Genomic DNA, 14,385 nt, shown 5'->3' on the forward strand with positions numbered 1-14,385 from the left:
AAGACTATTTGCTCGGGATAATACTGAATTTACTATGCCAGAAACTTTCCAAATTTGACAATGTATTAAGTTTAACATGTATTAATACCCATTCCTTTATTTTCAGCCACTAGGTCTGTTTTTTTCCAAGTTCAAATCTGCCCTCCATCAACACCTCCCTTCCCCCCAGCAAAAAAATAAAAAAAAAAAAACCCTCCCTTCATTTTTTGTCTCTTCTAGTTCTAAAAGAGTAATTATGTTTTGCATCTGTACTGTCAATTCCATGAAGACAAGGATCATTGTGTCTTTCCCTTAATGAAGAGCAACACTACCCAGATCAATGAGCATGAATCATTCAATTAGTTGTCATTTAGCATATCCCTTCATATGGAGGGCACGGAACAAGAAAGTAAAAATCAGTAAAAGTTGCTTACTTTATAGTACTTACTTTACTTAAAGTAAGTAAAGATAAACCAAACAAATACTGCCTAGTTTGGATAAAAGTACAGAGGAAAAAAAATAAAAATCTCAATGAGACATTTGGTCATTTTGAATACTATGTAAAAATAATTAGAATATTCCCTTTAAGTAAGGAAACTGAAAAGGTGACTAAAAGGTGATCCTTTATATGCCTTTTTTTATGACTAAGCCTCCTTCTTGAATGAATTGTAATAAAATTAAGAACTAGCATTTCTGAGTTTCCAAAGGAAAAAATTATTAGCTACAGACTTTTTATAATTGGAAGGGACCTTACACTTCATCAAATATAATCCCTTCATTTTATAGCTGAGAAAGCTAAGGCCACGTGATCCTATATGAACTTGCAGAGCTGAGACTAAAATCCCAGTCTCCCAATCCACAGTTCTTTTCTACTACAGAGTAAATGTTTTTAGATTGTGGGGGAGAAACCCCCAGAGAATACAAGATGATAAAAATTTTCAGACAAAATTAATTTAGTTCTTAATCCACATTGGAATATAAATTGATGGTACTTTTACTAAGTAAACACTTTCGTAAAATCTGGAAATGTTTTGGTTCCTAAGGAGAAAAAATTAAAACACCTTCGTCCAAACAGATAAATTTACTGTCTTGAGTTAGTCTAAGTTACTTATGTAAACAGTGTATCATTTCTAGGCATCTAGGACATAAACTTCTGACAATGACAGTTACAGAAACTGGTCTCAAAATAAACTAAAAGGCTTACTATATATCATCTAGTCTACATTCTTAAGGTCAAAGATATGTTAAAATAAATGGAGTTTTAGTATAACCCACAGAGTGGGAGTGAAGGACTGTGCAAAATAGACAGATTATTTTATGCCTGAACCTCTTAAATTACTGAAAGACAAACTTCTCTAGTTTTCCTCCGTGACCCAGGAAGCTCAGTATTGGAAAAACTTCCATCATCTTGTAAGATCTCATCAGCCTTGTACTCTACCTCATCACTACCGTAGGCCTCTCAGATTAGCAGGCGGGGCCGATAAACTCCAAGCCTCTATTTAAGGTTGAGAGCTCAGCTCAGAATGTGTTATTAATTACCTGGCAGTACTACTTTGGGACTTCTCTGACTTTTCCACCATGCCCCTGCCTAAGGTACCTTCTCCTCTCTCTCCCTTTTCAGTTTCCTTTTGTGTTTTGTCTTCTCTCATAAGATTGTAAAAGCTTCCGGAGGGTAAGACTTGTTCTTTTTTTAGTACATGTATCCCCAGCGTTTAGCAAAGAGCACGGCACATAGTAGATGTTTAATAAATGTTCACTGACTTTTGAGGGAAAGATGTTTCAGCATGAAAACAAAATAGCACAAAAAACAGTATCTGCACAGACTCTACTTTACAGCTTTCTTTTCTGTTTTAACCCTTCACCAAAGAAAACAATAAAATAAAATCTAAAAGAAAACACAAAAGAAAGTTGAGATTCAGTTTCGGTGTCTAACCAGACATTCCCATCACTCCTAAAATTGCTCATGTTAATCTTCTCATAAAGGAAAAGTATACCAATAAAAATTGTCTTTGCACTAACACCGTGCAAAAGAAGTCCACTATAATACAGGACTTTGGTCCTTAGTGAAGTCAGTGCCCGGAAGAAGGTTCCAAGAGCCTGAAAGGGTGTAGGGAGAATGGAACAGAGGATGAATAAAAAGGAAGTAGGGAAGTGCTGAAGTGGATAGAGTACTGGGCCTGAGGTCAGGAAAACTTGAGCTCAAATCAAGCCTCAGTCACTTACTAGCTGTGTGACCCTGGGCAAGTCTTGTTTGCCTCAGTTTCCTCATCTGTAAAATGAGCTGGAGACACAAATGGCAAACCATTCCTGTATCTTTGCCAAGAAAATCCCAAGTGGGGTCACAAAGAGTCAGACATGACTGAACGACAAGAACAAAATAAGAAGTGCCTTGTGGAACACGGGCTGGGGAGGCAACGTGTCCAGTCTGGCCTCAGAGAAGAGTTGGGAGGAAAAACCTAAACTAGCTATGCTGCTAAAGCCCAGAAGGGGGAAGCAGGGATCCTGAGAAGCCTGAGGGAGTCCTAATAATTATTACAGTTGGCATTTGTAAAACCAGATGGGCAGGTAAATGCTACTCTTCCCTCCCATTTTACAGCTGGAGAAACTGAGGTTCAAAATCGTGAAGTGACTTAGCCCAGGTTTACACAGCTGGCAAGGGACTACTACGAAATTTTAGCATGGGGTCGAAAGACTCCAAATTTAACACTATCCACTACAACTAGACTAGGCGGGAGTGTGTATGTGGGGGTGGGGGGGGATGGGAGGGAGGTGGAGCGTTCAGGAGTCGAAGCAGAAAGGGACACGGGTGCAAGAAGGAAACAGTCGGTGGCCTGAACAGGGAATGGGGTGAGGGGGCGTCTTGGTCAGCCAAGGGTGGGGAAGGATCTTGGGGCGAGGGATTGCAGTAAGAGGGCAGGGGTTGGCCTCTCGTGGGGGGGAGGGGAAAGGCGGGGGAAGGAAAAGATGCCCCAGACACTGGGACACCACGAGCGGATGAAAAGATGGGGGGTGGGGGTGGGAGAGGTCCTGGCCTGGGGAAAACCAGACCCGGCTCCGGGCAGAATTGCTCATTCAGACCCGAGTGAGACGGCGCTCTAAGGCAGGCCCGGACTATCAGAGGAGACCCGCGCTCGGGGACTTACAGGCGGCCCGGGGGTGGGGGTGGGGGTGGGGGTGAGTCCAGGGCTGGGCCCCGGGGGGGGGGGGCACAGGGTCGAGGTGAGGTTACCTGTAGGAACCGAAGGCGGCAGGAGGACTCGGCCCGGCCGAGGGCTGGGGCAGGGCGGGGTCGGAGCCTCCGACGCCGCCGGAGTCCGAGGAGGCGAGGAGTCGCTGGAGGAGCTTAGGTAGCCGCGGGACTCACATCTACACCGCAGCCGCCATCTTCCGGCTACGTTGCAGTTTGCAAGGCATTGTGGGTACTAGGTTCTTGACGGGAGGGAGGGAAGAGAGGAAGAGGTGGGGAGGAGGGGGAGGAGAAGGAGGAGGGGGAGGAGGAGGAGGAGGAGGAAGGGGAGGAAGAGGAGGAGGGGGAGGAGGGGGGAGGAGAGAGGGGACTAGGAAGGGTGGGAGCACAAGGGTACTTCCGCGTTTACCCTGTCAAGTCCCAGGACGTGATCCGGCCACGCCCCTCTACGCACGCCACGCAGTTGCCATGGAAAAGGGAGGTTTCTCCATCCCTTTCTCCCTCCTCACACCTTCTCCTTCCCCTTTCTCTCCCCGCCTCTTCCACCCCCCCACCAACCCTTACGCTTCCACGTCTCCTTATCCTGATACCTCTAAAGGTAACGTGAGGTCAAAGGGACATTGGAGGGCATCTGAGTCAACTTTACGTCATGGGGTCAAGGGAAGGGCACATGGGGGGAGGCCGCTAGGTGGCGCCGTGGAGAAAGAGCAGGACCCCGAATCGGGAAAACTTGAGGTGGAATTAGCCTTAAATAGGATAGGCATTATTATCCCCATTATACAGATGAGGAATTTGGAGTACCGAAAGGTTGTCATCTGCTTATTCGAACAGCATTTCAATCAATAAAACAAACAAGCAACAGGCATGTATTAAGTCATTACTATGTGCCAAGCACCAAGCTAGGCACTGGGGTTAAAGACAAAAATGAGACCTTCCTGGTCCACAAAATGTTTGCATTTAATCAGAGTTGAACAACATGTATACATATAAGCAAATACGAGCTGTTGGGAAAGGCCATATGTTCCAGATGATGAAATTTGTGTCTTGAAAGAAGCTAAGGATTCTAAGAAGAATAAATGAGGAGGAAGGCATTTCAGTCATGGGAGGGGGGGTTGCAGTTTTTTCAAAGGTATAGAGAATGATAATTGAGTGTTTCTTGTGAGAAACACAAGGACTGTTTAATTAGACTGCATAGTCTGTGAAAGGTAATAATGTGTAATAAGGCTAGAAAAGCAAGCTGGAGCCAGGTTGTGAAGGGTTTTAAATGCTAAATAGGACTTTATATTTGATCCTATAGGCAATACAGAGTCACTGGAGCTTATTGAACAAAGGAGTAGCATTATCAAATCTGCATTATAGGAATATATATACACACATACACATATATATACACATACATACACACACAAACACACAAATCCCTCCAAGCCATTCTCCAGAAGACATCAAAGTGATATACAAGATGAATTGTTGTAACATGGTATTATGTATAATTATATATAATTTGAAATACAAACCATGCTGGTTCAGGCCCTCATCACCTCTTACCTAGAATATTGCAATAGCCTCCTCAGTGGTTTCTCTGTCACTCAGCTTCTAATCCATAATCCACACAGATATCAAACATATGGGTGTGTATATGATGTACATAATTTATATATGTACTATAAATACAAGATGTGTGTATATATGTATGTATATGTCTATACCACATTCCAGATGAGAGATGATGAGGGCCTGAACCAGCCTGGTAGCCATGTAAGGAGAGAGAAGGGGACAGATGCAAAAGGTGTGATGACAGTAGGACCATTATCTGAATCCATGTTTCTTGATTTCAAGCCTGCATTCTTTCCATTATATGCAGCTGTCTGCTGACTAGCCATGGACAGGGAAGCATTTTTTTCCTATAGCAACAGAGCCAGGACACCACTACCACTGTATGGAGCCCACCAGACCTTCAGGAATGGCTTCACCTGATTTTCTCCTAGTACTAAGGAGATTTCTGTCCTATCTTTTAACATCTATAACCAAAGGGGAAAAAACCATGAATGAATGAACTTGTAATTTTTTCATTTTTCATAAATAGCAATGTGGTGTAGTGGAAAGAGTACCTGGTATCAAAAGAGACTTGATTTGAATCCTGGTTCTGATGTTTACTAGTTGTGTAACTTTGGACAAGTCATCTTGCGTATTTGTACCTTAGTTTCCCCATCTTCAAAGTGATAACCTATACTGCCTACTTTGTGGGGTTGGTGTGAGAATAATACAAATTATAGTAATGCTTAAAAGTACATACATAGTATACATAGTAATGCTTCAAAGATTATATAATTTTGAGTCATAATTATTCATTCTGTTTTTCCCATTATTATATGGGTATAGTAAAACCTATGTTCAGTTTGATTCAGCAAATAATTAATGAGCACCTATTCAGCCACTGTTTCCAGTCCTATGCTGGAAGGGGTGGAGAAGAAATAAAATAATTATGCATTGGTCATGCCTTTAAAAGAGCATACAATTTAGTAGGGGAGATTAAGAAGGTCATAAGCAACTACAATAAAAAGATAAGTTATACAGGTGTTAGCAATATCAGCACCATGGTCAGTAATAGTGGCAAAACAGAGGAGTTACTATTTCAGTACTTAGATGGTGAACAGATCAAAGATGCAAATAGGTAAGCAGTTTTAAACCATCATTACAGTAAGTGCTGAGGCAGCATTTTTTTTTCTCATTGAGGCCTTTAATTTCAATAGTGTAGGGAATTCCCAATGAGGACATTCCTTCATCTATGTAGATATATCATTGTTCTACAATTTATAGTCCTAAGAAGTTGCCTAGGGTACTGTTAATTTAAGTGATCCAGGCAGACATACATGGTATATATCAGAAGTGAGACTTGAAGCTAGGTCTTCTCAACTGGAAGACTAAATCCCTATCCAATACAGCGCAGCATTACTGGTGATGTTGAAGAGGAAAGAAAGGTTACTACAAGACCTGTACTTTTAATTAGTTTGGCTTTTTTTGACAGTGTAATTTTTTCTTGGGGTGAGAGCTACTAGTGAAGAGAGGCTTCTCTGACATGAATGTGCCTTTGTACTTCTTCCTTGGTGCATTAACCCTCAGGGAAGCAGTTAAGAGAGAAGAGGGGGAAGGGAAGGAAGAAAGGAAGAAAGGAGGGAGGGGAGGAAGGAGAAAGAGAGAGGGGAGAGAGAGAGAGAGAGAGAGAGAGAGAGAGAGAGAGAGAGAAATTGAAATTGTTTTCTCCAGATGTCTTTCTTCTGATAGTGTTTAGTATTGTCTTCATATGCAAGGGTTATGTCTTTGATGTAAAGATCTTTCAGTGGCGGCTTTTGTTATACATTTGCATCATATGTTATACATATATATTATATACATTTGGTTACATTTCTGTTAGAACACAAATAATAAGAAATTGGTTTTGAGACTCCATCCCCACCACTCTGAGTATGGTTTGAGAGTCCAGACAAAACAATAGAGAAGATGCAAAGAGCTATGGAGGGAAATCATAAAAGATTACACAAAGAAGCTAGAAAGTTCAGTAATATTTGTGTGTGTGTGTGTGTGTGTGTGTATGTGTGTGTGTGTTTAACCAGGAGATTCCTGATCTCAACAGTTTATGCACACATTGCCCCCTACCACCTACAGTAGTAAATTAATGGTCAGAGAGTAGAATGGGAAGACATAGCTGATTTCACTAAAATTTAACAAAATTAAATTAATAATTTGATAATCTTGGTAAAAAAAAAAACCAACATCCATCACAAGTACAAGATTGGGGAGCCATGGTTAGGTAACACTTTGCCTAAAAAAAGATCTACAGATTTAGAAAAATGAGGCATCTTTTGGAAAGACTTAGTGGGCTGCAAGCTCAATATGAGTCAATGGTGTGATGTGGCAGCCAAAGAAGCTAAAACTATCTTGGGATGAATTATGTGAGACACAAATTACAGGGTTATGGAGGTCCTTCTGTATTCTTCAGCTCTTGGTTAGACTCCATCTGGAGTAGTGTTTTCATTTCTGGACATGACATTTTAGGCATGACAGCAATAAAGTAGAGAGTGTCCAGAGAGGAAGGCAACCAGTGAAAGGTCTCAAGTTTATACTATATGGAGATTGGTTGAAGGAAGTGGGGACATTTAGCCTGGAGAAATGATCACTTAGTGGGGAAATGAAAACTAGCTTTATTTGAAAGGCTATCACATCCTCGAGATAGATTACAATTTTTCTGTTTGGCCTCAGAGGGCAGAACAAGGAACCATGAGTGGAAGTTGCAGAAACAAATGTTGACATGATATAATGAAAAACTTCTTAACAATCAGGGTTATCCAAACTCTAATGATGGATAATAATATTTGTTGGGTTTTTTTTAGTTGTTAAAAATGGGATTCTAAAGAGGTGCCTATAAAATGGAGAATTGTTTAATGAGTTATGGTTTATAAACATGATAGAATATGATTTGTTGAACTCTTAATGTAGTTTTAATGACCAAAAGCAATTCCAGAAGACTGATGATGCGACATGCTACATACCGCCTGAAGGAGAAGGACTCAGAGTACAGAATGAGACAATTTTTTGTGGATATGGCCAATGTGGAAAGTTTTGATTTACTTTCTTTGTAATAAGGTTAGCTTTTCTTGTGATTTCAATTGAGGTGTGAGATGTAGAGGTAGATGTTGGCTGAGGGTTAGTGAAACAAATAAGATATATTTCTTTAAAATAATCATTTATCTAAAAGTGGAATGAACTGCTTCAAGAAGTGGGGCATTCACACTTACTGAAGGTCTTCAAGGAAAAACTTGGATGTCTGTTTGTTTGTTAATTTGGGGAAAATTTTTATCTTTTCCCAATTACATATAAAAACAATTCCTAACATGTTTTTTTAAAGTTTTGAGTTCCAAATTCTCTCCTTCCCTCCTACCCTCCCCCCAACACCTTGTGAGAAGACAAGCAATTTGATATAAATTACACATGTACACTCATTTCCATATTAGTCATGTGTGTATGTGTGTGTGGAAACACATACAAACCACCCCCCCCAACTAAAAGTTTTAGAAAGTCTTCTATTTTGCATTCAGACTCCATCTTTCTCTGGAAGTGAATAGTATTTTTTCATCATAAGTCCTTCAGAATTGTCTCAGATCGTTGTATTGCTGCGAAAAGCTAAGTCCTTTGCAGTTGTTCGTCATACAATATTGCTGTTAGTATGTACAATGTTCTCCTGGTTCTGCTCATTTTGCTTTGCATCCATTCATGTAAGTCTTCCCCAGTTTTTCTGAAAACATTCTGTTAGAAAGACTGGAATTTCTATCATGTTAGTCCCTGGCAATCTTTATGCCATCATATTCCTGTGATTCAGCCTTCCTTCCCTCCCCTGACCAGTCTAGCACTCCCACACTCACTCTAGAACCCTAGTCTTATGCCTGGACACAGATCCATCACACTGTTTCATGGCAGCCTTCCTGCCACGCTCTTCCTCTGCCTTCACCTCTTTCCAACTCTAACTCTAAGAACAGTAATCAAATTAAAAATACCATTTCTAGAAAGGATATGTCAATCAATTGCCCTCTGACCACAACACTCCTCCCTTGATACCACTCTTCTATGTGTATCATCTTATTATAATGTAATCACCTTGAGGTCAGAGACTATCTTGCTTTTTTATATTTTATTGCCAACACTTAGCAGAACATCTAACACATAGTAAGTACTTAATAAATTCCTTTTCATTCATTCATTCACTTGTGAGATATGTTGTAGGAGGGATTTTTTTTCTTCATGTATAGGTTGGACTATATGACTGTTGAAGTCCATTCCAGTTTTGAGATTCTATGATTCTGAACTCTCCTGCTCAAAAGTGATGAGGCAAGAAAAATAAAACTGAAGGAAAAAAACCCTCTGATAACATAATTAGCAATGAAGTATTAAATTTTGTGAGCAATTACAACAGAATGCTGTAATAAGAAAAAATAATTCATGCCAAATCCCTAGGTCGCAAAACAGAAAAAGGAAGCAATAAAATTGCTAATATATTCTAGGAATTCATGACAGGAGATCTCTGGATATTCTTGAAAACAGAATGTCTTCAGCATAAGAAAAAGGACTTGTGTCAATATTATGTCAGCTGAAGAATAATGTTTAGTAGAGAGGAGAAGCCAGAGTTGTTTGATCAAGGGTCTAAAACTTGGGGTGATTTAGGGGAAATTTGTACTCTTTCTGACATGCTACCTGCATGCATGTATTCAGTCTACATGTATGCATTCTGACTACTGTGTGTGACAATAAATAAACTCATTGACTTGAGAATGGTTTTCGTAAATGCTGAAATATCTTAGTCAGTTATAGTATACTACTCTATAGAATTTTTTTGAAGGAAAAATAAAGATAAAACATTGTGAAAGTTATGTAGAAATAGCATTTAGATAATTTTATCACTCTTTCCCTGGAGAGTGAAAGATTTATTGTTTTAGCACAAGGGAAGAAGGTAATTTCATTGACTAAAAAAAGCTGAAGTTAGTTTGAAAGTATCATCTGTAAAGTCCAAAAGGTTAAGGAAGAAAAGAAAAAATTGGTTTGTGGTTTGCAATTTAAATGTATCTGGTGCTTAAGAACCACCATTATTAACTCTTTTCGTGACTATGAAAATCACTTGAAAATCAGTAAAATTTCATTTGGGAGACTGTTTTTTGTTACCATTGTGTTTCCCTCTGTGAATGATATAACAGAATCTGATTGTTTAGGTAAACTAGAAACAAAGGTAACCAAAAACTTTGGAACAGATCATGCATTTGTAAGCTTTTAAAAACACAAAGAAGTATAAGTATTAGTATTGATTAGTAAATTAGCAAAGGAGAAATTTAGTGGATGGAAGATTTGTTCTATAGTTAGTCTGGGATATGATTAGGAAATAAAGAGATGAAATTAAGAAAATAGAAGAAAGTAAGGGTAGTAAAGGATCAGAATATGAGAAGAAAATAAGAAAGGTGCAGTTTTGAAGGATTTTAATCAAAGTCTACTGGAAGGAAACCTAAAAAAAAAGAGAGGAAGAAAGAAGGTTTAAGTAAGTAGGGATGAGAAGAGAATTGGTGGAAAGTTAAAGAAAGTTGTAGTCTGCTATTCGGCACAGCAGCAGCCCTTCTTCCTCCACAGTAGTCAGCTACGACCCCCGACTCCCCAGCAATCATGTCGAAGGGACCCGCAGTTAGCATTGATCTTGGCACCACTTACTCCTGTGGGAGTCTTCCAACATGGGAAAGTGGAGATCATTGCTAATGACCAAGGAAACAGGACCACCCCAAGCTACATCACCTTCACTGACACAGAATGTTTAATCAGTGATGCTGCAAAGAATCAAGTTGCAATGAACCTCACCAACTCAGTTTTTGATGGCCAACATCTGATTGGTCACATATTTGATGATGCAGTTGTACAGTCAGACATGAAGCATTGGCCTTTTACAGTGGTGAATGACTCAGGCAGGCCTCAGGTCCAAGTGGAGTACAAAGGGGAGACCAAAAATTTCTATCCAAAAGAAGTATCTTCTGTGGTCTTGACCAAAATGAAAGAAATTACTGAAGCTTACCTTGGGAAGATTGTCACAAATACCATGGTCACAGTACCAGCCTATTTCAACGATTCCCAACACCAGGCCACCAAAGGTGCTGGAACCATCACGGGTCTCAATGTTCTCCGAATCACCAGTGAGCCAACTGCTGCTGCTATTGCTTATGGCTTGGACAAAAAGGTTGGTGCCAAGAGAAATGTGTTGATCTTTGACCTTAAAGGTGGTACTTTCCGATGTCTCTATTCTTGCCATTGAAGATGGCATCTTTGAGGTCAAGTCCACAGCTGGGAACACCCACTTGGGTGGGGAGGACTTTGACAACAGAATGGTCAGCCATTTCATTGCCGAGTTCAAGCAAAAACACGAGAAGGACATCAGTGAAAACAGGAGGGCTGTTTGCAATCTTCGCACCGCTTGTGAACATGTGAAGCATACCCTCTCTTCCAGTACCGAGGCCAGTATTGAGATTGACTCCCTCTGTGAAGGTATCGACTTTTATACATCAATCGCCAGAGCCCATTTCGAAGAGCTGAATGCTGATCTCTTCTGTGGCACGCTGGACCCTGTGGAAAAGGCCTTAAGAGATACCAAGCTAGATAAATCAAAGATTCATGACATCGTCCTGGTGGGTGGTTCTACTCGAATCCCCCAAATTCAGAAGCTTCTGCAAGATTTCTTCAATGGCAAGGAACTCAACAAGAGTATCAATCTTGATGAGGCTGTTGCTTATAGTGCAGCTGTCCAGGCTGCCATTTTGTCTGGAGATAAATCTGAGAATGTGCAGGACTTGCTGTTATTGGATGTCACTCCTCTTTCCCTTGGAATTGAAACTGCTGGTGAAGTTATCACTTTTCTGATCAAATGTAATGCCACCATCCCCACTAAGCAGACACAGACCTTTACCACCTATTCAGACAACCAGCCTGGTGTGCTTATTCAGGTTTATGAAGGCAAGAGAGCAATGACAAAGGATAACAACCTGCTTGGCAAATTTGAGCTCACAGGAATCCCCCTAGCACCCTGGGGTGTTCCTCATATTGAAGTAACATTTGACATTGATGCAAATGGTATCCTCAATGTTTCTGCTGTGAATAAGAGCACAAACAAGATCACCATCACCAATGACAAAGGATGTCTGAGCACAGAAGACACTGAGTGTGTGGTCCAGGAGGCTGAGAAATACAAGGCTGAGGATGAGAAGCAGAGAGACAAGGTGTCTTCCAAGAATTCTTTTGAATCTTACACTTTCAACATGAAGGCTACCACAGAGGATGAAAAACTGCAAGGCAAAATTGGTGATGAAGACAAACAGAAGATCCCTGACAAATGTAATGAAATAACCAACTGGCTGGATAAGAACCAGACTACTGCAAAGGAAGAAATTGAGCATCAGCAGAAAGAATTGGAGCAGGTCTGCAACCTCATCATTACTAAGCTGTACCAGAGTGTAGGGGGCATGCCAGGAGGCATGCCTGGTGGATTCCCAGGGGGTGGAGCAGCCCCATCTGGAGGTGCTTCTTCTGGACCCAGCATTGAAGAGGTCGACTAAACACACCGGAAGAAAGAGCATTCCACACAGCTTTCCAAAAATTGAAGGATTCAAATTTGTAGCCAAGGCAGTAGTGGTTTAAAAGTAACATTTAAGCTACTGTGTAAATCTGGGCATTCTGAATACTTTAATGTGTGCAGAGGGAGAGAAGTGAACAACATTGCATTTTATCAGTACTGTAAATAAGTAGAAATGCAATTCTTGTCCTGGAGAATAAAATCTATTTAAAATTGGCAAAAAAAATTTGTAGTCTGTTTGAACTGACAGTGTGGATAGAGAATGAGTTTAAAAGTAAAGGGTTTGGAGTTTTGGAAAGAGAGACCTGAGGAAGGTTTTTAATCTCATTGAGATAAGAAGGATATGAGAAACTTTAGAATAAAGGCCTGTTAGCAATTTGAAATTTATGATATTCTATAACAATGTTTACAAAATGAAAATTATAGTGATAAATTTGAAAAGTGAATTATTTGAGGATAGCAAAATTCTATCCTTGAAGGACCACCAAAAGGGTTTATTTTAGTCCTTATATGAGGAATATAGAGGTTATTTTTACAATTTCCATGTTTCAAAAATTTCCGTGGTCCCTAAAAGGTGGAGAGAATACAGAGACTGACACTTAGAATCTTTGGCAGCAGACTAACTGAAAGTAGCAGGCTCCATAATTTGAAGTGCTAGCAGTAAATGGCTATTGGGAAAATTGAGATTCTGTATGACACCATTTGTAAATATAGATCCAAATGTTACTGAATTTATACTAGTCTCATTTTAAGAGAAATGTATTCTTCAATTAGGATAACTGTGATCTTTGATGCTCTATATGTAAATCAGGCCTTAAAGGAAAATATACTTGATATTTAGCATTGAGGCAATGTTTATCATTTATTAAACAAATATTCTTATTAAGGTAATATAAATTGAAAAATAAATTATGTTAAAAGGATAATTAGATCAAAATTACTGTCTACTTGCCTTGAATATAATCAGTACAGAATGCCAAAATGGATAAGATGAATGAAATGACTTTCTATGTAAGATAATTTAAAAATGCATTCAACTGAATTAATGTCATTTGACTAGCAATAAGTTTTGTTTCATGGTTTTTTAGTATTATGTGTCTAGATTTTCTTGTATTGTAAATTTTGGGAAACCATTATGTAAGAACTGCTGTTAAGAAGATGATGCAATTTTATCATTAGAAATTTAACTACTCTTTTGTTATGGATGTTGTGAAATTATTAAGTTATTGGAGGCTTTTGTTATAATGCTAAAAACCTATCCATTATTTGATTGGGTAAATTTTGCTTTAAAAGGAAAAATAATGATTACTGTGTGGGAAAAGTAAAAAAAAAAGATCTTGTGAAATCTCTTTATCTGTGAGCTTTCCAGGTTCCTTGGGGTCTTTTTCTTGGACAAGGTGATAAAATCTTATCATCTCTGTGAAAGAGCTTGCTAAATGTGAAATTCTAAAATTATGAATTGGTTTACTGAGAAACTGGGGGATCCCCCTTTCCATCACAAACATTAACAGCCAGTGGGGGATGACTTACAAATGTTCTAATAGTACAGAAGTTATTTATGCAATGATTTGTGATCATGAAAATTATTCAATTATGCCCAGAATAGTATATATTTAAGTTATATCTTAAGCCAATATAGTCTCAAAACACTCCTGTCTTAAAGACTTACTTTTGCCTAACTGAATTAATACTTAATTCCTTAAGAGATGGATATCTATTCATCTGGAGACTTACAGTAAATAGCCAGTGTTCCTCCCCACCCCCCCACCCCCAGTCCTGGGTTTTTAGTGAACTCTCATATATTCACTATCTATGTGGAGTTCCAGCATGTGGTTAATTTCTAATGACTGATTTCTACACCAGGATGAGTATAAACTGGAAAAAAAGAGAAAAATGTTATTGTTGTTTTTTGGGAAAGGCCTGAAAAACTTTTTATTGTTAACTGTTATTGTAACAACATGAGAGAAATAATAATTGTACCTAGTACTAAGTTATGGTTAGTAGGACTTGCTATTTGAGGTAAAATCTCTTGTGACTGTAATTTGATGTTGTGCTGAGTTTTGAATTCAGG

The 14,385-nt window shown here is 39.3% G+C and overlaps 1 protein-coding gene and 1 pseudogene across 4 annotated transcripts in view; one reads left to right on the plus strand and one right to left on the minus strand.

The window, feature by feature from the left end:
- The window catches only part of ARFGAP1 (ADP ribosylation factor GTPase activating protein 1), a 33,822-nt gene extending 30,197 nt beyond the window's left edge, over positions 1 to 3,625 (minus strand). For 2 of the 4 annotated variants that reach the window (XM_036748920.1, XM_036748917.1), the window contains exon 1: positions 3,209 to 3,430. The gene's annotated coding sequence lies outside the window, so the exon portion shown is untranslated. Of the gene's footprint in view, positions 1 to 3,208 lie in introns of all 4 variants that reach the window. The other 2 variants (XM_036748919.1, XM_036748918.1) reach the window with 2 other exon arrangements.
- A 6,741-nt stretch (positions 3,626 to 10,366) lies between these two features.
- LOC118843775 lies at positions 10,367 to 12,297 on the plus strand (annotated as a pseudogene).
- The last annotated feature ends 2,088 nt before the right edge of the window (positions 12,298 to 14,385 follow it).

The sequence above is a fragment of the Trichosurus vulpecula genome, chromosome 3 (genome assembly GCF_011100635.1).
Source record: "Trichosurus vulpecula isolate mTriVul1 chromosome 3, mTriVul1.pri, whole genome shotgun sequence".
In the NCBI taxonomy this organism is placed as follows: Eukaryota; Metazoa; Chordata; class Mammalia; order Diprotodontia; family Phalangeridae; genus Trichosurus; species Trichosurus vulpecula.